The 23,923-nt window shown below is 37.7% G+C and overlaps 1 protein-coding gene across 3 annotated transcripts in view; it reads right to left on the reverse strand.

Annotated features, from left to right (window-relative positions):
* LOC106096031 (carnitine O-palmitoyltransferase 1, liver isoform) overlaps positions 1 to 23,923 on the reverse strand; it is a 75,004-nt gene that overhangs the window by 33,984 nt on the left and 17,097 nt on the right. For 2 of the 3 annotated variants that reach the window (XM_013263548.2, XM_013263546.2), the window contains exon 1: positions 2,141 to 2,537. The exons of the other annotated variant lie outside the window; for it this stretch is intronic. The gene's annotated coding sequence lies outside the window, so the exon portion shown is untranslated. Of the gene's footprint in view, positions 1 to 2,140; positions 2,538 to 23,923 lie in introns of those variants that run through there. 3 annotated transcript variants of the gene reach the window in all.

Here is a 23,923-nt window from a genome sequence, read left to right on the forward strand (position 1 = left end):
TCGTATCGGCTTTGTGAACCGCAGTTTGAAAAATGTTCACACCCAAAGATCAATGTCTGCCCGGCTACAGCATTTATATGATTTGACCAAGTTAAAGAACTGTTAAAAATCACACCTTAATTCTAAAAATATATCAATTTTTTGTTGATTTATAGTTGTTGTTGTAGCAGTTTAATGTATTCTATCTTTCGTCTGCTTGATTCTGTTGAGTGTCAAGATCCAGGAACTCTGCGGTTAAGATGGGGTGCGTCCAGAGGGATCTGGGTATGAGTCGAGAGGGTTTGGCTGGGCAGTTAAACAGGTCACGTGTATCGTGTGGTCCCTGTTCACATTCGGAACAAACATCTCGCACATCGGCATCAATCCTTGCTCTGTAGGAGTTGAGGCGGTTGCATCTGCCGGAACGTAATTGAGCTAGAACTAATCTGGTTGCCGGGGGAGGCCAATTTCTTCAGGTGCAATGGGAGACGGTCGTTCTCTGAGGACTACATCCACGCATTAAAGTTGTCTAGACCCATTTGATTTACAGTGATATCAATGTCTCGTAAACTAAATCTTTTATTTTTGTGAATAAAAATCACTTTCGATTTCTGGGGGGTGGTTCAGAATTAAACTATTTGCTGTAGCCCACTTATAGACACAGGACAGGTCCTCGTTAAGTTTTGTAACGAATTCACTAAAATTATTAACAGAGCCGCTAAGGGATAACTGAACGTCATCAGTGGGGGTATAAAATATAGCATCTTTAAGTAGTCGGAGTCGACTCCGGAGTCGGAGTCAAGTAATTTGCCTGGAGTCGGAGTTAGGTTAAAATTGCTCAACTCCGCAGCGCTACAATAATAATTTTTTTGTTGATATTGGCTTTCTTCGTTTGGGTGCTAGTATTGATCAAAGTTAAAATACAAATCATTTAGCAGGAAAAGCGTTTTATTTGTCCAAAAGCTAGCGAATCCGCTAGATTGGTTAAGGCTCTATTACACGGCATGTAGTTGTCTTATGACGTGTCAAATTTAGTGTGATAGCAAAAAATGATGAATCGTGTGTAAATTGACAATTTCGACAAACAAGTTCAATTACATGTGAATACAAAAAGTGGCATGTCATAAAACATATACATGCCGTGTAATAGCACCTTTAATAAAGCAACCCAGATACGTTTAAACATAATAAGTATATACGAAAGTTAAATTCGGACAAAATTATACAATTCAAAACAAAAAGTGTTAACAATAACGAAATTGTAACAAATTAAATGCGTTTTACCGGCCTAGACCACAATTCTTTTCTTTTTGCTTCTCGATTCGTTTAATTGAAAACAGCTGTTTTCCTTTATAAAATCGGCTGTTTTCAGCGAATTTGTGAACGAATCGAGTGACAAAAAGAACAAATTTAGTTGTGGAAACGAGTGACCTAAAGAAAAAAAGAGTTAGTGGCCTAGGCCGTAGGTTAGGTTAAAAAGAGGGTGCGGATTGGTATCCGCTCCATGCCACTATGGGCATACACCTAATCCAGTAATCGGCTTGTTGTGCGTTCTAAATACAATACTAAATACATGCCTAGGCCGTAAGTTATAGGTAAAGTTAAATGTAATTGAAATTCCACATTTGCTAAAGAAGAAATGAGAATTTTTCACATTCCGGTGCCGAGTTACCGGATACGCAAACGCGTAAAATAGTTCAAAATCTGTCTACTGTGAATTACGTATCTCTTTACAGAACGGCAATTTTTGAAATTTTGGAACCCGATTGTTTAAACCTATAATTTTTTATAAAAACTTTGACATAGGTGACATAACATCCATTAAATAGGAAATGACATTTCATTCGATACGAAAGGGCACTCGATCACGTATGCGGTTATTCGGCCCCAGGTTTTGAAAGTAGATGTCGAAAACCCTCACCGCCAAGGAGCCCAAAAGTTCTTCTATCCTATTTAGACCTTGAAACAGTCTATGTGATCTATTTTTTTGTGGTTTTGGGCCATTTTTACAATTCATTCGACATACTAAAACAATTCAAGTAGTTTGAAAGCTTTAACTTTTGTGTTCACACAATCACGCATATACATACATACGTTATTTGAATAGATTACGCAAATGTAAACATTTCAAAACCTGTTTAAGAAAAAAAAATAAACTAACCTTAATTTAAAAATGTTTATTAATTTTCTTTTGCTGTGCACACGTACACAGATAATTTCCACGCTAGTTTTGAGTTTTAAGTTATTTTTAGTTTTCACTTGTATGATTGATTTTGTGTTGCTGCTTTCCTTCCTTCAATTTCTTATCTTATTTTATTTCTCTTTTTTTAGGTTTTCGGTTCCGATTTTATCGATTTAATCACTTTTACTTTTTTACACAATGATTATCGTTTTGAGGGGGATTTTGTTGTTGTTTGTAATGAAGGTGAAATAATAACAAAATAACAGCAATGGGTGAGAGAGAAGAGTACTAAAACAAACAAAATAACGCGAAATCCGATGTTTTACTTTTCCGTTAAATCTTGTTGATCAACAGCCACTCGAAAGCCAACTGATTCAAATATCAAACGTGGAGGTTCAAAAAGCCCCCACAACTAATCGTGGCAGCCGACTTCTGCTGTTATTTGTTATTGCTTTTGCGGCCGACACTGCTGTGCCACAGACGTTGATTTCATAAGTGCTTGTGTGTGTGTGTGTGTGTGTATGTTCATATTTTATTTTGTGGCTTTTTATTTTGTTAGTTGGAAAACATAAGTGTAGTTATGTATGTTGGAGAAGAGTATGAGAGATATGAGAGCGTTACAAGGGAGATTTGCAATTTCCTTTGCAAAGAATTTCACAGAGAGTGAAGTGTTCCCCACCATAAAAGAGCACTACAAACAAACATCCATTCATCATTTGTTTGTTGAGAGCAATGGGAAATATGTGACACACATTTGTTGGTGGTCGATTTGTTAGGGATTTTCGTTTGCATCATGTGAGGTTATTTTATTTGGCCCAGAAATAAACGCGTTTTAGCCCATTCGATCAAGCAGACGAACATACCTCTGTTTCTTTTGGAGGCACGCTCTTGTGTTTTATTTCAGACACCCATTGTATTCTTATCGCTGCAGCAGCTGCTGCTGTTAACCACTTCGAATAGAGATTTTGTTGAGTCAGTTTATTAAATGTACTGCGTATGCGCCATGAACGAATTTATAGCGGTAGTCTAGACTCTGCGGAGTATGTATGTATGTACATAAGTAAATAAGCATGTGAACAAACGTGTTATTGTGGGTCGTTCGTTCGGCCTGATAATGTATGGGTATGTTTGTTTTTTGTCTTATTTTTTGTCGAAATGCATTCACAAGCTTCGCTCATTGACTTGGTCAATGAGATTTTGTAAGAAAAACAATAAAACGGACATAAAACCAAGCTACCAACCAAGGCAGGCTGCAACGCATTACAACACCAACGTACAAAGAGAAATGTTTCAGTTACATACCTGTTTCTACATATCGATATACTCATCAATGTTATGTTGTTGTTATAATTGTAACCAAGACCTGTTGACTATGGAATTTTCTCTTTGTTCACAACAAAACTCTTTGGGGGGAAACACACCTAACGTTACTGGCCTCCAAAAGAGCGCTGTTTTTACATGTTTATGCAGTACCTATTCTAAAATTATAAAAATTCATTGGAAGAGTTAAAATAGATAATTGGAAGGGATACGCATGAGATAAAACGTAACAGTGGTTTAGAAGATGTGATTTCACTGTACAAAAGCCAACCTGGGGGTGGGAAACACCAAGCCCCCAAAACCCCAAAAGGGTTTGTAGGATTAAGGCCAAACTTCCACTGCCATCCAATCGACAAAGTTATACGGCAAACAGTTTAAACTGTTCAAAAATGGGGCGAAGGTGATTTTTGACTTATACGTACTCAGAATTCTTAAAGTACTGGTGGAGTGGCGCTCACCTAAGAATGGTCTCCAATCTGCAGTAAACACTTTGAGTTCTATTAGGCAAGTTTGAAAAGAAATTGCTGTAAAGTGTGCGAAGACAAGATTCTAGCCGACAAAGACGATTTCTTGGTCAATATTTCAAGGTGTGGGTGGAGTGACGATTTTCTTAGACTGGCTATACGTATCACTTACCATGCCTATTTTTCTTGTCTGCAGTCATACCCTTATTATTCGCACACCAAAAAAATTTGTCCTAACCTAAAACATTTGAGACCAAGATAACGAATTTAATTTGAATACTGTTAAAATTTGTGAGGAAACATTTTCTTTGGTGAAAAATTTTTAACTTTATATTAAAGAATACTCATCTTAAATAGACGTCTAATAAATCCTTAAATTTGCGTGTTATTTTTAAAGACAAAAATATCGTTTAATGCTAGAAAATTGACTTTGGGTCGTAGTAAAAGATACATAAAAGCCTACAAACATTTTTCATAAGCGTTTGTCGCCGCGATGTATGGAACAATCTTCCGGAAAATTTTTACGCAATGGTTCTTCCATATGAGTCACGAAACACTCTTCTTGGATATCATTGGCCAATCTTTTGCGTGTGAGGAAGTTTAAGCAACTCTTCGCGAGGATTCTCTTACAACCCATTGCGTTGTAATCGTCCGTATGAGTCGTGAAACACTCTTTTAAAAGAAAAAATTTCTTTCGTGAAAGATTTTTAACTTGATATTAAAGAATGTTCATTCTAAATAGACGTTTAGTAAATCCTTAAATTTGCGTGTTATTTTTAAAGACAAACATATCGTTGAATGTTAGGAAATTGACTTTGGGTCTTTGTAAAAGATACATAAAAGCCTCACAAATACCCTACAAACAATTTTCATAATTTTGGAAGATCGTTCGTCGCCGCGATGTATGGAACAACCTTCCGGAAAATTTGTACGCAATGGTTCTTCCATATGAGTCACGAAACATTCTTCTTGGATATCATTGGCCAAACTATTGCGTGTGCGGAAGTTTAAGCAACTCTTCTCGAGGATTCTCTTACAACCCATTGCGTAATAATCGTCCGTATGAGTCGTGAAACACTCTTCTAGGATATCATTGGACAATTCATTGCGTGTGTTAAAAATACTATTTTTCAAAAAAAAAAAAAAAAAAAAAATCAAATTAAGAGTCATTTATGACATTAAATGAGAATCAATCAGCGATCGAAATTCGTAACAAACGGTTGTATTTTTACAAAACAGCGGCTTATTATGCCTCGCAATCACCAAAATCCTTTATTCAAGGAAAAATCTTTAACTTTGACAAATCCTTCTTTTTTGTGCACGCTAATACCCCTAAAACCAAATTCACTAATTTTAAGAATAGACGGACAATTGTTGATGTCTCAAAAACAAAATAATGCGGTAATTTGCTCAAATATACACGTATATGAACTCGAATGCAAATGTGTATGCACATTTAGGTACGGACAGACAAAGAACTTTGAACTTGGAACTTACACTCACCCAGCCACATGCCGGTGTTCGGCGATGATAATAATGACAGATTGTTCTCAAAACGCTGATAAGCAACCGCAAATGTGCATACTACACAGGCAGATTACACGCGAGAGATATCAATTGGGCGCCTTCTACTCTCTGAGCTTTGAACAAATGTGAGAACTATCTAACTATTTACAGTTGTTACAATTTATTTGAATGCAAACGATTACGCAAAACGATCTTGTACTCTGTACTCATTGCTAGCTCTCGCCCCTTCAATATTGAATAGGGGAGACGGTTTACAAATAACAAAATACACTTTTTAAGGTACAGTGGTTACCACACGAGAAAATATACATAGGTATTTGGTTGCAAATGTTTTTATATATTAAATGGAAATATTTTTGGTGATAAAATGGAGTAGTATGCATTACTGTTGTCAATTTTGTAACTGTATAAGGCCTAGTTTGGCTTAATTATTGAATCAGTAAATTAAACTAAAATAGATGAATAGGTCATTTTGGACTATGAACAAGAGAGATGTTATTGCCATTTAAGTTATCCTTGGTTGCGTATGATAAACAGTAAATGTTACTCATACGCAATGAAGAACTATTATTAGTTTGCTCAATAGTAACCAATCCTATATCAAATATGATATACTAGAACGACGAAACCAGTTACATTTTATAATTCTATAATTTTTTAATCTTTTAATCAAAGCAGTGCTTCGGACCCGTTAGTCAAGTGTGTTAATATGAAATTTATTCTTGTGTTCTCTTCTTTAATATTTACATGCATAATATTTGGAAGAAAATTTGCAAATGAAAATTTGCTCATGAACATTTCATTAATAAACAGGGGCAAACTCCCACATATTAATTAATGCAGTCTGATTCAAGTTTTAAGCTCAATGATAAGAGACCTCCTTTTTATAGCCGAGTCCGAACGGCGTAAAAAAACCTTTTTTGGAGAGAAGTTTTTACATGGCATATTATCTCATAAATAACGCCAGCATTAGGAGGGGAAAACCGCCGCTAAAAATTTTTTTCTGGTGGTCTCGCCAGGATTCGAATCCAGGCGTTCAGCGTCTGTGCTACAGTGGCCCCAAAAATTTTTATTAAGACCTGTTTCTATGTATTTCAGATCTTTATTTACCTCAGCAAACCCGCCACTCAGTTTACGTCTTTCTTGCATATTACCTCCACACCAACATATAGCAAGATAGCGGATTCAGTTAGGTTAGGTGGGAGGCCACGCAATTAAAAACATTGATTAATGACCGCTTCACTCGGAGACCTTAGGTCCATTGTGTTCGCCCTAGAATAAGTTAGAAGAGAAAAAGAAAACGGGAAAAACAGAGAACATACATAAAACTATTACCGGCGAGAGTACGATTCAGTCAGCCAATTCAGGCCTTCAGATTAAGGTGTCAACCAATAGCCTGTGCCTTCTCCTCGCGAATGCGTGGCAGTGACACTAAAGGTGCTCGACCGTCTCTAACTCCTCTTCGTCATCGCACATCCTGCAGAAGTTAGCGCCTCCTTACGTCCAGCGCGACGTCGAAGATCTGACGTTAGGTTAGGTAAGAGTGGCAGTCCTTTACAGACTCACTTAGACAATTTTAAGTCCATTGTGATACCACAGTAGCGACAGACCAAGGCTTCTGGTGGGAATCGAACCCACGACCCCTGCACTGGTAATCCAAGCACGCTACCAACTCGGCTACCGGGGCGCAATGACCACTCAGGACCTCTATTAGTAGACCCAAGTCAAACTTTGACACTCTGCAACCTACAGCACTAGCTCAGGCCTCACTTACGCGGTCATCGTATAAGGTGTCTACCCTACCAAGAAGCTCGAATAGTGGAGGGCTCACATCCATTTCTGGTTAGGTAGTCGGCAGCTTCGTTCCCTGCCCCACCTTGATGACACGGAACCCAACAGCCTTTCCCATAATTTGAAGAAGCTTTTTGCATCTTCTAACCAGTTTCGACCTCACATGGTCCGACGCCAGAGCTTTCAGCAACGCCTTACTGTCCACATATATAGTGACAGTCTGATCGAAGATGCACGATTCCACCCAATGATTTCAGCTTGTTGCACAAATGAGACAACCATATTATCGAGACCTGAATAAAAACTAGGGGAAATGAGTATCATTACTCCCTTTAAGTGCTGCCGAATTCAAAAATATTAAAAACAAATTAACAGAGGCCTGGAATATTCACATGATTTTGTCATAAAAGTCCAATATTTAAATCCACTGCGTATAAATTTGAATCCACTTAAAAAATAACTCACAATTTTATAGCTATACGTCAATTAAGATACAAAGTGTAAGTCATAAATATACGGCTGGTGGTCCTTCAAGTTTGCCTTAAATTTTTCGTTAACTTATTTCTGGTAGAGATAAGATGTCCCATCGACTGGACATAAGTAAATGCACCATTTGACGCAAAATGTTGATTGTTTGAATTAAACAAGAAATTTTTTTTATATAATTTAATTTTGCGATAACTCTGTTGTGTCTGGCTGATAATAAACAAAATACCTATCCGTCACTTCGAATATGACATGAATGCTTGAGCTAAGTTCCAAATCGATTTCACGCAATAATAGGCGGGTCTTATGGGAGGCTTTTATTTGAAAGGTTGAATTTTGAACAAAAAAAAACCTTCCCATTGAAATCACTCAGAAAATTTAGAATGTTGTCCATCTGAATTGTCAAATTTGTGAAGAACAATGGGTATATGGTTATGAACCAAAGTACAATCGAAGACAATCAAAAAGCACGCCAAGTTCGACGAAAAGAAATGACGTAGTATGTCATGAGTTCTTGCATATCAGAACATCATTGAAGATTGCAATAAACGCTGTTTTATCTGGGAAGGAATACAATTAGGAGAATCAATTGAAATTAATGAATGTTTGGTAATGTTAGGTTAAAAAGAAGTTGCATGAATGATAAAATGATTATACCCCATTCTTCGGTAGTGGGTATAAAAAGTAGCCTCGAAAACAAATCTAAGTCAGGAATTCCGTGCTACTAACAAAATCTTAAATTGTTCTCCATTCTTCGCCCTTAAGTTGGTTCAAATGCTCCAAAGTTTCATCATTTTCCCCACATGCCCTACACATGCTATCACTTGTCGCACCGATTCTGCACAAGTGCGCTCGCAGTACTATGTGACCCGCTATGAAAGTGAAACCTATATTTTTCTCCTTATTACTTTCTTTCAGTAATAGCCTCGTCTTTTCACGATCCAGATCTCCCCATAGGATTTTCGTCGTCCTACCGAGCGTTTCACCCACGCCCTTAACTAGGATTGCATCGTCTAGAAAGGTTTCGGATTAACCAAGTTTACCAGCAACAGTGCTGTGGCCTTTGCGGATAAATCGTCTGTTCTTTCATTCTTCCTTATTCCGCAATGGCCCTACACCCAAACAATGCACATCTTGCCTTCCTCCTAGAAAGCTTTAATCTCGTTCAAATACTCCAAGACTCTTCGTGACCTTACCGTCCTGATGGTCAGTTTACTGACCGTAAAGATGTTCACACTCGACGTCCTCCCATTAACGCCATACCACCTTACGCATAAGCACCACCTTCGTCGAAAATAGATCTCTGTATCTGCGTTCTCTAGCTTTGATGCATCCGTGTAGCATGAATTTCCAGATGGCAATAAAACAGTTCCGTCCATCCAAGACCTTGCCGCTGTGCCTCACTCGACCACAAGTATCGTCTTAAGTATACGAAACCTCTGTCATTTCTTCCAGGCTTCCTATCTTCGCCTCGATTATACCGCAATGGTATGAGCTGCACTTATCCTCTATTTATTCTCCCATTGCCTTAAGTCTCTTAGCCGCAGTGGCTGCCTCACACTTACTATGTATGTTTATGGGTCGAATATCTTGAATAGTCTCCAAGTAGCCCCGCCTATTTCAAGACAACACGTTCTCCGAACCTTTTCACTTTTTCCCCATCGCCGTCTGAGGCGTAAGAAAGATTTGGTCTACTCACGCTCCTGTAGAGCCAATGAATTATGTTTGGATTCAGACACCATTTCGAGCCTACATTTTGTCCAACATCTCTAAGCCGTCTGAGCTCCTTAGCATATGGTTAATCCAGTCTATTAGAAACCTGTCCACCCGGTACTGATCAAAGGATTGGATCAGTGTTTTCAAAGCCCCGTCAATGTCATTGCATGCTGCCAATTTGTACGTCTTAGCATCGAAATATTTTTCTATTTTATGCTCAACTTCATGCAGGGCAGTCTTCACCGAACTTCCCTTGACATTAGCAAGCTGTTTGTGTTGTATTTATCATGGAATCCACAATACGTGATGAGGCAGTGCTTGGAGTATTTGAGAGAAAGATTCTTCGTAATATATATATGGACCAGTTTGCAAAAATGGAGAATATAGGCGACGTATGAACCACGAGCTGTATGACGACGATAGTATAGTAACACGCATCAAAATACAACGGCTGCGTTGGCTAGGTCATGTTCTCAGAATGGATGAAGAAGAAGAAGTGGTACCCGCAAACCGGGAAGACCAAAAACCCGATGGAAAGATCAAGTGGTGGTAGACACCTCGAAACTCGGTGTCAGAGATTTTAGAATGAGCGCAGAAGATCGTGAAGCTTGGAACGCTATTCTACGTTCGGCTAGTGGAACAAACATTCTGTCATAGCCAATTAAAGTAAAGTATCCACAATACGTTCCATGGTTAAGAGTATTAAGGATGTATGGCTTATAGGTCAATAGGCCTTTGATGTAGCATTATATCATACCACCCTTGCCTTCTGCCAGGCTCTTGGAGAATATGCCTCCTTCTGGAGGCGGAAATTTCGCAGGAAATTTTCCAACAGGTCCGGGTGACTTAAATGTTTGGAAATTTCTCAAGGCTTCCTTTACCATAAGAGCTGCAATGAAAAGCCTTCGATTATCCTCATTGCTCCAAGATTCCGGTGCCTTTGTGAGTCCCGCTGTTCATCAATAGCCTTAACATGTTCTCGTTGTCTCTGCTTTCACTCCCATGTCGTCTACTAATGCTTCAGTTTGAACATGGGTTTTTGGTATGCCTTACCGAATGAATGCGACCAATGTCCACGGTGACATGGGCCGGATTAATATCCGCGTCCTAACCTAACCTAAGTGTTAATTCCTCGAAAATAGTAAAATACCAACATGCCGATTATTGTTTTTTTCAGGAAAAAATAGTAGTTTAGTTTGAATACCTTAACTATTTTTTTTTTTGAAGGCTCCCAAGTGTGACCCGCAAGTGTGATTATGCGGCTGTGCACGCAATCGCACTTGAAATATAATAAAAAATTGCGAAGTAGTATTGTTAAGAATTTGTTTCACGTCCATGCCACTTACTTGTTTTTATTTCTTTTTATGAAAAATGCATTTTTTAGAAGTACACCCTGCACTCAATGTTGTTTTGCATCAACCTATAATTTGTTTGTGACGCAGTTGCTCATTTCCATTGGTTATTATCAGCCAAGAGCATTTATTATTAAACAACACGTTTATTGTTTCGCAAGAAATCGAATTATAAAAAAAAATTAATCTTGTAATTTTTGTGTTGATAAACTTTGCACAAAGTGATTTTTGTGCGACCTGTTAATGACTTGCTGACAGTAGTTTTTGTTGTATTGATCCCATAGACATGAAGCACCTGCACCGTTAGCGATTTCATGTCATTGTTGTATAACGAGAGTAAACAAACTTTTGTAATTTAATTCATAGATTTTCCACAATTTATCTATGCCTCTCTTTTTCATTTATCATCTCTCTCTCCTAGTTGGCAGATTTACACCAACTAATTCGTTTGTGTAGGTGATGATAATTAAGGCACATGATAACATCAACAACAACAACAAAGTCTCAATTTGTTTTTTTTTTTTTAAGTTTGTACGTATGTATGTAGTTCAAGCCGAGATTAAAATAGACTGGCGGTCATTAAAGTGAAGAGGATGATTCAAATACATAGGAAGGCAGAAGTATATAAACCACTGCCATCGACTGCATTATTTTTTTTTTAGTTTATCCCAAGATACCTACACACGGAAAACATCAAGCTTTTGATTATTCAGTCAGCACTACATACGAGACGAAGGCCTTCTATTTTATTGATGGACACAATCAAAACAAACCCAGAGAAAACCTGAATAACAAGAAAAGAACCACAAATAAACCCTACACCAACAACAACACATTCATACTATTAAGCACTGCTGGTGCACGAGTAACGACGGCACTAGCGGTGCTCATCTCAAGAAAACGAACAGGTCCAAAGTCCAAGTTTCGACTCAGCAAATAAGAAGAAAAAAAAAAATGAGAAAAGAAAAAAACATTTAAAGTAAATCAACACGTCTCTTGCATTTTTTAGATTCCCCACAAAAAGTCTCGACGTACTGAGAGTAAGAGAGAATCGCAGACAAAGCGAAAAAGAGCTAAGAAAAATAAGTACAGAGAATCATAAGGCAATGAATTGTGTATAAGTGTATTAATGCAAAATCTTCAATTTGGACCTGCTCAAGAATAAAATGAGAGGAAAATTCTTGTAAAAACATTTGTTCAACATCTACTCAACTACACTACTCTAAAATACAGTATGTAGTTCTAAACAAGAACCATTATTGTCTTTTTCTGAAAATAAAAAATTTTTAGTTAATACATTTTTCTTTAACAATTATGATGTGTGTATTCTGCGTTTTTGTACCAGTCAGAGTTACCAAATGTTTTAAATTCTTTGGTCATTTTGAATTTTGTATTTCTTTAATTTCATGGAATGTAATACAAAGTCAAAAATAATTTTAAGACCTAATATCGTATCCGTGAGTAAACTAAAAATATATACTATAGTCGAAACTGCATGACTGTAATGCGTTTAAGTGAAAAATCCCGCTCTGGTGAAACTTGGTAGAAGGAACGATTCCTTTAAGGTATTATTATTTGCATTTAAATTCGCTTAAGTGAAATTATTGACTTATCTGAAAAAGTTTTTGTCGGATAAGTGAAAAAGTAATTTCTATGGAATTTTTCGGGAATTGGAAATATGCGTGTAAAGCCTAGTACTGGCTTCGACTTTTCGACCGAACAACTGTCAAAACGCATTTAAAAAAAATGGTAACGAAGAAAGAACGAACACATTTCATAGAAGTGGTACTGAATTCTATGAGCAAAATAATATCGAAATGTCGCTGGAATTAGGAATTTTATTTGTAACAGGGACCTAGCCTACTCCAGGTGGAAACGTTCTAAAACGCCTGAACATCATGAGGAATTCCGCACGGCAAGAAATAAAGTTAATGCAATCATTAGTGAAGCAAAATTACGATATTATTCAGCGTTAGACACGAAAGGCAAGTGGAAGGTTGTAAACGATATCGGGATTGGAAAATCCAAGGCAATTTCTAATTACCATGGTGATATAAATGAATTTAATGAAACTTTTGTTAATATTCCTACCTTAGATATAGACTCGGCTTTGTACTAAGACACTAATAGGCTTTCGGAAAGCACAAATGTTGATTGCAGTTTTGAGTTTAGATGTGCGACGAAGTTTTTCATTGCCTTAGATCAGTCAAGTCAAATGCTATTGGTCTTGATAACACTGACCCAAGATTCATTAGAATATTAGTTCCTTACCTTCTACCTTATTTTACTCATCTCTTTAATTCAATTCTAATCACCAGTGCATATCCGACTATTTGAAAAAGATCAAAGATAATCCCAATCCCTAAATCGAATAATGATTTCCGTTCGATTTCTAAAAGTTTTCGAGAAAGTTTATGAGAAGATATTGCATAAACAAATGTCCCAATATCTCCATCATAAATCTTTGCTGTCCGTTAGACAATCCGGGTTTCGTGCCCATCATTAGAATTAGAAACGAAATTGATTATGGCAATGTTACTTTTCTCGTCTTTCTAGATCATTCAAAGGCTTTCGACACGGTTGATCATCATAACTTATATATGAAGCTCAGAAGATTTTTCAATTTTAGCGATACTTCTATCAAATTGGTTCAATCATATCTTAGTAATCGGCAACAGTCAGTGTACGTAGGTGATTCAATATCAGAGCCTATTCTAGTGCCTAAAGGAGTTCCACAAGACTCAATAATTGGTCCGCTTTTTTTTCACTCTACGCAGACGTTCTTCCTACCCAGCTGGTCCATAGCCAAATCCTTATGTATGCTGATGACGTTTAGTTATTCCTTAGCGGCTCTGTTAATAATATTAGTGAATACTTTGCTAAACTCAAAGAGATCCTCTCCCATTTCTATAAGTGGGCTACAGCAAATGGTTTATTTCTGAACCCCTAGAAATCGAAAATGATTGTTATTCACAAAAATAAAATATTTAGTTTGCGAGACCTGGATATCACTATAAATCAACAGAAAATTGATATTGTGTCTAGAGCTAACAATTTAGGTGTGATTTTTAACAGTTCTTTTGGTCAAATCAAATAAATGCTATTGCCGGGCAGCCATATGGATAGCTGCGAGCAGTGTGGATAACACATACTTATACACCAATCGAAATACGAATTCTGTTAGCAAAGACATATCTAATTCCTAGCCTGATCTATGGGTGTGAACTTTTTTCAAGCTGCGATTCACTAAGCCAACGAAAATTAAATGTAGTATTCAACAGCATTATTGGGTATGTCTATGGTATAAGAAGGACTCAACATGTTTCTCATTTGGCTACTTCCCTTTATGGCTGTAGCTTCGACAATCTACTTAAATCTAGATCTCTACTACTAACTAAAAAAAAGTCGCTGCGCCAATACAAATACAAATTTCGCTTCAATTAATTGACAAATGCTCCCTAGGCAAATCTATACAGGGTAAAGCCATTAGCCCAACAACAACGAAATCAACTATACAACCCTGTGGAGATGGTGGCGCAAATTTCCACTAATTGACATTCTAGTTTTTATTTGCATTATCATGAGTTGCAGTCACAGGACAAAAGATTTATGATTATAAACGTGTAAAAGAAAAGTTAAGCCAATTAAAATGTGAAAAAGGAACAAAATGTAAAAACATGTTAAAATCCAAACAAAGCATCTGACGTTCTAGTGGAATTACGAAACAACTCTGGAATTGGTAATTCCATCAGCTGGTTTATTGACTTTACCTTGTAAAAATTTGCCTAGGTTTCAATGATGCTGTCTTTGTGGTGTGGTTTTGTTTGTGTCTGGCTGGCAAGGCGGATTTACAAAAGGTGGTCTCACGCGAACAGCTGTTAACAGCCGGCCAGTTTTGCCGGTATTAAGATGATAGATTTTTGTTTGCATTCTCTTTTTGTTATCTCCTTTCTCGCATTTCATATAAACACACGCACACAAATTTCTTTTTGTGTGCAAAACTTCGTTCAGCTTGATGACAACATGGCGGATTGCACCACATGATTTTGTAGTTGTTGTATTTACAAATGAGACACTCCTTAATTGTCTCGCCATGCTGTTCTGGCAAAAAATAGAGTCCGTCGGATTTCACAATGAATGAAGTCAGTACTAGGCTACATCTATAAAATTAACAGAAATATATTTTGTCATCTCCCTAATACAGTAGCTTTGATTTACCTGATTTGATTACTCTCTCAACGGCAAATAGTTGAAGTGCGAATTTCATTTAACGACCAGTAATATTTGGAAAGAATTCGCATTATTCTCTTAATCACTTTCATTTAATTTTATTATTTACCAGCCATAAAAAAAACCAAAAATTAATATAACTTCATTTGTCAAACACTCACGTTTGAACTTTTTGTGCGGTATAGAGAAGAAAATGGGTTTCTTATGCATATATTCAGAAAATAAGATGTAACTGATTATTATACATTCTGTACCAGGCGAATCGGCGAATCGGATAACTGGACAGGCGAATCGGATAACTGGCCCATTTTGTCGTTTAAACACGCTAAAGATAAGTGCTAAAATCGCTTTGCTGCCACAAAATGAGTGCAAAACTTGAAAGTTAAGTAAAAACTACTGTGTTTGTATCTGGCATTTAAAGAATTCTACTGAGCATTTTTTCCAGCTCAATTATTTCATAATTGAATAGTGTCCTGAACTCTTTCTCACTTGTGCCTTATCGCTTAACTGCAAACGAATTTCACTTATCAGAAATACTCTTAACTGAAAATTACGGGTAAGGGAAACGAAACTATAGTCAACAAATTTATAAAAAAGATGCATTTAAAATGCTACTATATTAAGCTTTTTTTACAATACAAAAAGCCTAATTGAAAGATTTATGTCAAATTTTTTTTTTTAGAGACAGACCAAACAATGATAGCACCTTATTTGACCAAAAAACTCCAAAGATTATTATGCACCACTTTTTCCACCATTTTGACCGGTATTCCACAAGAAACACGTGCATTTTTCTGCATTCCACAGATTAAAATAATCTCTTCCAACAAAATTTCTAAAAAAAATGTCTAAAGTTATCAAAACAAGTAACAGGCAAACATAGAAAATAGCATAACATTTTTTCAGCAGATTTTGTTTGCTGATTTATCTGACAGAAATGTTTGCTAATAATGCAGCCCTATGTTTGCTGAAACAGTAGTAATGTCTGCTTTCCTATTTTCAGCAGAAAAAAACTGCTGTTTTAGCTAATATTTTTGTTATTTTGAATAACAAATTTGGTTGAATGTAGTATTAATTATTTTGTCTGCTTTTATTTAAATTCGATCAAAATTAGCAATTAGCAAATTAGCAATTTATAGAAAATTGGAAAATTTTTAATGTTATATGCTTGTAAAATTGAAGGATTAAGGAATATAAAACATTTTTGAAGTATTTAGGAAATTTTTAAACTTATATATGACAGTTATACCTGAAAATTTGCAAATTTTCCCATTGACATTCCCAACGGACTATAGCAAATATTTGAGGGTTTTAGACCAATATTTTGAGGAGTAATAAAAGAAAGTTAGTTCTGGGTTTGACATTCGCGTTCACGTTTTCCCTTGTGAAATCGCTGACTAAGTGCATTTCATTTTCACGTTAAACAACACTGACATTCATCCGAAAAAACCAAATGTAAAGAAAATATATAAATAAATCATTTTTAAAATGTGCTACGGAGTTTATATTTATGATTTGAATTCCTAATTTAAATTTATTTAAAATATATTGATCCACTTTTACACGTTATCATTCAGTTTGGATGATGGCACAGCATTTTTACTATTTTACCAGCTTACCAACATCGGAATTAAAAGGATGGTGAAAAGGCTACGTACTCAGTATATCGGGGAAAACATACTTCTCCATATATAATAAGCGAGAAAATCAGCTGGTAACCCTACTTAACGTGGGCTTTAATGAGAGAGCAAATATCAATGCCTTATTTAGCAAAGTGCAATGTTCCCTTGCTCGTTTATTCTTGAATGAAAGCTTAGATGCGTAAGAGTAATTTGGTACTGAAGTTCATTTACCTAAATTCCAGTGGGTGGTTTGAAGCTTAGTGTTGCCAGAATTGGGGATTTCTTCCCAAATTGAATTTTTAATGGGGACAAAATTTCTGATCAGCATTACCTTCGGAAATTTTAAATTTTTTTAAAAAGGCGGTAAAAATTTGTCTCTCTACTTGCAAAAAAAAAAAAAAAATATTTGCCATAAACGAACTTTTCGACACGTAAACTTTTTTTATGAAAAACGTTAGAATTTTGTTTACGACAAAATTGCAAGAATTTTGAAGAATACAAAGGGTGGATCTATGCGCTATAGAACGATCCGGTCCCGAAAGTAAAATAAAATGTTCACCGAACTCGCCTTTCAATGAGTCCATTGATGAAACCACATGTCATCCAAGTCAAGTTCTTGCATTTTGGACAAAAAAAGTTGGATATCATCTCACGGTAGCGCTTACCATTCATGGTTACGTTACGATTCGTATCATCTTTGAAGAAGTACGGTCCAATGATGCCACCAGCCCATAAACCGCACAAAACTGTGACTTTTTCTGGATGCATTGGTAGTTTCTTGCTGATCTTCACTCCAAAATCAACAATTCTGCTTGTTTATGTACCTATTGAGCAAAAAATGAGCTTCGTCCATAAAATGAAAGAAGCGCGCGATGAACTTTCTTAACAGAGCATGCATTTTGATAATAAAATTCAATAATTTGCAAACGTTGTTCGTTGGTAAGACGATGCATGGTTTCACCGTATACAAATTGCAAATTTGCAAAAACCAAATTTTGCCCATGAACATTCCACTAAGGAACAGGGATGCCCCTGTTCTTACACATCAATGAGTGCAGTCCGATTCAAGTTTATGCTCAATGATAAGCACCTCCTTTATATAGCCGAGTCCGAACGGGGTGCCGCAGTACGACACCTATTTGGAGAGAAGTTTTACATGGCGTAGTACCTCACAAATGTTGCCAGCATTAGGAGGGAAAACCACCGCTGAAAATTTTTTCTGATGGTCTCGCCAGGATTCGAACCCAGGCGTTCAGTGTCGTAGGCGGACATGCTAGCCTCTGCGCTACGGTGGCCTCCCAGGTTTCACCGCAGTGAAACGAAACACGAAACGTGCATGAGATGTTTAAACCAGTGTTGCCAAAAAGATAATAGCTAAAAAATCACCCTTTATTTGCAACGTCCGGCGAGAACGATTTGTTCCATTCTTAAGACCATACTTGACTGTCTATAGGCCAATCTGGACTATGGATATTGAAAGAGAAACGAACATGATATGCCAAATTTTAGCCAGATTGAATAAGAATTTGCTTTCCAAAAAACAGAAATAGTGAAGGAAAGAGTAACACAACAATTCCGTTCTTTACATAAAAAGTTTATAGACGTAAGGTTCAGGTGGTCCAAATTTTAACCGTGGATGACCTTCCCCCAATTTTCGCAAGATATCTTTGTATAAGTTAATCGAATATAGCAGTCGAATGTAAATTCAAAATTTTATACAAATTGGATAATAGTTTAAGCCTCAAGGTGCTTCAGAAGAGAGTTATAGTGGCCGTTCGCGACACCTTTTCAAATATAGGTTAGGTTCAAAAGAGGATGTGGATATTAATCAGCGAGATGCCCCGAAAAGCTTCGGTTTAAATTTATTGACGGCAGTTCTCTGGACTTTACAGCCAAATCGTCTACTCTTTCATTCCCCCTTACTACGCAGTGGCCCGGCTCCCAAACAATACATATCGTGCCAACTTCAGAAAAGGCGTTAATCTCCTTACACTCAAGAATTTTCGTGACCTTACCGTCTTAGTTGTTATTGCCCTGATGGCCAGATTACTGTCCGTAAAAATGTTCACACTCGACGTCCTTGCGTTTACATCACACCATCTCACGCATTCCGTGATCGCCCGGATCTCCGCCTGCAAGACCGTATTATGGGCAGGCAGTCTAAAACAGACCTCAGTCCCTGGGTTTTCATTGTAGATCCCAGGCCCACCGCGATGGTATGACTTCTTCTCAGTGCGCTCCTGAATGTGACACACCCAATTCAGTTTCTAATCCAAGATCACTTCTAAGAATTAACCCTTGTCAAATATCGATATCGTTCTACTGAGGAAACGTGGTGCGTTAAAGTGGTCCTCCTTAGTCTTCCTTGTGATGATGCAGATTTCAGTCTGCTCGTGGTTAACATTGAGACCCTAGGTCTAGCCCAGCTAATTCAAATCCTTACCTCTTAGAAGAACTGCATGGACGGGTTCAAATCCCTTTTCAGTCAGCATCCGTGGTCATCCATAGGAGTGGCGATAAAATGCCCCCTTGTGGTGTGCCTTGTGCCACTTTCTCCCTTATATTTATACAATGGGACCCACAATTTATCCACCTGTTCTTTAGCATATGGTTTATCCAGCCTTTAAGGACCCGGTCCACTCGGCACTGGTCTAAGAATTGGATCAATGTGTCGGTCCGCACGTTGTTGCAAGCACCTTCGGTGTCAGTTAGCTAGATGTTCTACTCTTTTTCACGGTATCCACGATACGTTCCATAGTTATGAGTAGAAAGGACGTAAGGCTTATGGGTCTGTAGGCCTTTGGTGTATCATAACTTGCCTTGCTGGGCTTGGATATAAACACCATCCTTGCCTCCTGCCAGACTTTCAGAGTATTGCAAGTTCTAGGCAAGCTTTGAAAATAGTGGTCAGATGGGGTGCCAGATAGTAGGCTTCTTTCTGTGCTAACGCCGGAAATATTCCATCAGGTCTAGGTCCGGTCTTGTCCAAGTTTTCTTCTGATTTGTCTTCCGAATTTTGTCCAGTTGGTTTAAAAAGTAGCGGTGTTTCCAATATTAAGTGTTATTAGGTCGTTAGTATTCAAGAATTCTGCCAGGGCTTGTCCCCGCTTATTTATATTGGTGCACCACCCCACGAAATGTAGTTGGAGTTCGCATTGCTCCCTATTAGTACCTCATTTCCTGTCTATTTTGCCTTCCTCGTCAGCCATTGCAGCTCCAAAGTGGGTGGCAGTGTCGGAGAGTCGAAGACAGATAAATGATTCCATCGTCGGGTCCCTGTTCGTAAGGCTGCATTGAGTCTCCTGTCCCTCCACTGCTTGATGTTCCAATATTAGGATCTTTGTCTATCTTAGTCTACCAAATCTTGAGTAAATGGGCTACTTGGGAGTAGGTGATGGTCTTATCGTCGGCACCCTTTTTGTTAGGCTGCGTTGAGTTTCCTGTCAATGCACTACTTGATGTTTCAATATTAGGACCTTTACCTATCAACCGTAGCGCAGAGGTTAGCATGTCCGCCTATGATGATGAACGCCTGGGTTCGAATCCTGGCAGGGACATCAGAAAAAAAATGTTAAGTGGTGGTTACCTCCTTCAATGCTTGCAACATTTGTGAGGAACTATGCCAAAGAGCTGTGTGTGAGAAGTTTGCCCCTGTTCCTCAATGGAAATGTTAATGGGCAAATTTTCAATTTTACTTATTTATATTGAGAAAGTCGTTGATGGTTCCATCGTCGGGTCGCTGTTTGTTAGTCTTTCTTGAGCCTCTGCACTGCCTGATGTTTATCCTTTCCTATCTTCCCAATATTGATGGTCACGTCATCGGCCCCCTGCTTGTTAGACGGTGTTGAGTGTCCTGCCATTGCACTGAATTGATATCTCAATATGACGATCTTTGCCTATTCTAGTCTTCCCAATCTTCTTCCTTCGATTCCGTTCTAATTTTATCTCCGCTGGACACTGTCTGGAGTCTCCACTGCGCGAGGGCTGGTTTGGTCTTCCCAGAGTAGTTGAAAGCGGAGACCTCATTTTCTTTTTCAGCGTTTTAGCAGTGTTATGCTCTTCGGGAGATCTGATTCTCTTTCCAGCTTCGGTAGAAGTGCTTGGAATGTCAGTTCCATCTCCCAGGATCCTGCACTTTCGCCCGATTGCGCTGCCAGTGCATGCTCGTCAGTCTCTTTCGTCGTGCCCCGGATTGCTTTCTCGGTTTTGTTGTGAGCTTAGCAAAGCCCTCGCACACTACTGCCGTCATGCCGCTGTCCTCATCTCTCGATTGAGTTGCGATAACACTGTGGATGTCTGAATCTGAATCGGAAACACCACCTTTACTTAAAAGCTGGAGACGAACTTTTACCGTGTCTTCCCCATTTGATACTTTAACGACTGGTTGTGAATTTGAAGCATTACTTTCGACTGCAGGTGCCAAGGCACCCACACCTATAGAAGGGGCGATCAACGTACTACGGTCTGATCCCACCACTGCAACTGTTGGTCTTTGGAGTCCATTTTGAGCCTATTCCTGAAAGGCTTTAACATTTGTGCATAATAGGTTATTAGTCCGAGGTACAGATATTTTTCTTTGAGGAGCGAAATGAAAACACGTCCACTCTGCTCCACGATTACGTATTACTATATTATTTCGAATATTAGCAATTTAAAACTTTTTGTCGAAGACTTGTCGCCTCATATATATGGCCAGCAATCGTAAGGAGATCACCACAATGGATATTATATATAATGTTCTCGCGAGGATTCGAATTCAAATGGTGTTTATTTAAATGTAAATACACAATTAAAGAATAATTTTTTAAAGTTGCAGAAGGTAGAGGAAAAGTGGCCCAAGAACCAGAAAATATGGTATTTGTGGCACAAAAAAAATTGGCATTGGGTTATCATCGTCGAAAAGTGTACAATTAGATACTAAAGTGGCACAACGGTAACGCACTTCGTTTTTATAACTGAGTCCGAACTGCGTGCTGCAGTGTGTCAGCTATTTGGGGAGAAGTTTTTACATGGCATAGTACCTTACAAATGTCGCCAGCATTAGGATGGGATAACCGCCGTGGAAATATATGTTTCTAATGTCCTCGCTAGGATTTGAACCCAGGCGTTCAGCGTCATAGGCGATATGATAACCTCTGCGCTACGGTGGCCTCCAAACATACTTTCGGGTTGGCAGCACTGGCTGATAATAGTGCCCAAACGCCATCTCTTAAAATGAAAAGTCTTCTATATACTCTGCCATTTCATTATGGAGAAACTCATACACGAGCAGCGACTGCTAATCGATGAAATTTGTCAAAATTCGTGCTTTGTGTTCAGCGATGTGAGACTCATTTCTGGTCGAAAATAGCAAACACTGTCTGATGAATATAAGTAGTTAATTTTGCTGCTATTGCAGTAGTTCTGCTATTACAGCATTAGTTCTGCAATTTCAGGGCAGCAGGCTGGCTGCTGAAAAGTCTGTTGTATGCTGAAAATGACTGCTGTTTGATTATGAAGGTGTTGTTAGAAGAAAAAAATAAGATACAAATGTGTGTCTCAGTGAATGTTTATAATCACCACTGAATGTACTCTTTCCATAATATTTATACCCTATACCACTACTGTGGTACAGTGTATTAAAACTTATTTTAATACCCATTGATAAGTATACCAATCGACTCAGAATCACTTTCTGATTAGATTTAGCTATGTCCGTCTGTCCATGTTAATTTGTGTACAAAGTACAGGTCGCAGTTTTCTTCCGATCGTCTCAAAATTCGGTACAGACATGTTTTTCCGCCTAGAGACGAAGCCTATTGAAATTGCAAAAAATCGGTCGGGATTTGGATATAGCTTCCATATATATATATTCCTCCGATTTAAAGTAATAATGCAATAAAATATTCATTTGTTAAACGATGCACTCGAAATTTGGCAAGAAAGTTTTTTCTTGACTCTCGACATTTATGGTGAGTTTCATGGAAATCGGTTCAGATTTAGATATAGCTCTCATATATACAATATATATCGCCCGATTTTCACTCATAGACCCATTGCATGCACATTTATCGACCAATCTTGACAAAACTTTGCACAACGCTTTCCTCAACCACTACCACAATATTAGAGAAGTTTGGTCGAAATCAGTTCAGATTTAGATATGGCTCTCATATATATGTTCGTCCGATTTTGAGAAATATTGCAATAAAGTGCTCATTTGTTAACCGACTCGCTCGTAATTTGGCTGAAGGGATTTTCTTATAACTTTGAAAAGTACTGGTGAAATTCAAAGAAATCGGTTCAGATTTAGACATAGCTGCCATATATGTATATCGCCCGATTTGCACTTCTAGAGCCACTGCAAGCGCTTTTATTGACCAATCTTGCCAAAACTTTGCACAACGTTTTCCTCGACAACTACCGCAATATTTGAGAAGTTTGCCTCAAATCGGTTCAGATTTAGATATAGTTCCCATATATATATTCGTCCGATTTTAAGAAATATTGCAATAATGTGCCAATTTGTTAACCGATTCTCTTGAAATTTGGCAGGAGGGATTTTCTTATGACACTCGACATTATTGGGGAATTTCAAAGAAATCGGTTCAGATTTAGATTTCTCGCCCGATTTTCACTCCAAGAGCCACAGCAAGCGCATTTATTGACCAATTGACAACGATAGTCGTCGAGGAGACTATCACAATATCTGAGTAGTTTGTTCGAAATCGGTTCAGATTTAGACATAGCTCCCATATATATGTTCGTCAGGTTTTGGGTTATTTGCAATAATGTTGTCATTTATCAACCGCAGTAATTACAGTTTGAACATATTTGCTCCAAATTTGATAGGGATTGTTTAATAACCCATCTGAACACATCCACCGAGGTCCATCAAAATAGGTTCAGAATTGGATATAGCTCCCGTGTTGTACTTATAGGGTAGGTGTAGTGTATTATACAGTCGGCACCGCCCGACTTTTGGCCTTCCTTACTAGAAGGGTCATTTAAATTTAAATTTAGATACAAATGGCCATGCCAATCATGTACACATTAGTAGACCAATAACAAAAAAAGAGAGCAAGCTCAGCCACAATTCGAAATATATACCAGTGGATGGATCAGGTAGCTTCTTTACAGTAATATTCCACAAATTAAAATTATCTCTTCCAACAAAATTTCCAAAAAAAAAAAAACAAAAAAAGTGCCTTAAGTAATCAAAACAAGTAATAGGCCAACATAAAACATAGCATAACATTTTTTCCAGCAGGTTTT

This window comes from Stomoxys calcitrans, chromosome 5, assembly GCF_963082655.1.
Source record: "Stomoxys calcitrans chromosome 5, idStoCalc2.1, whole genome shotgun sequence".
Lineage (NCBI taxonomy): Eukaryota > Metazoa > Arthropoda > Insecta > Diptera > Muscidae > Stomoxys > Stomoxys calcitrans.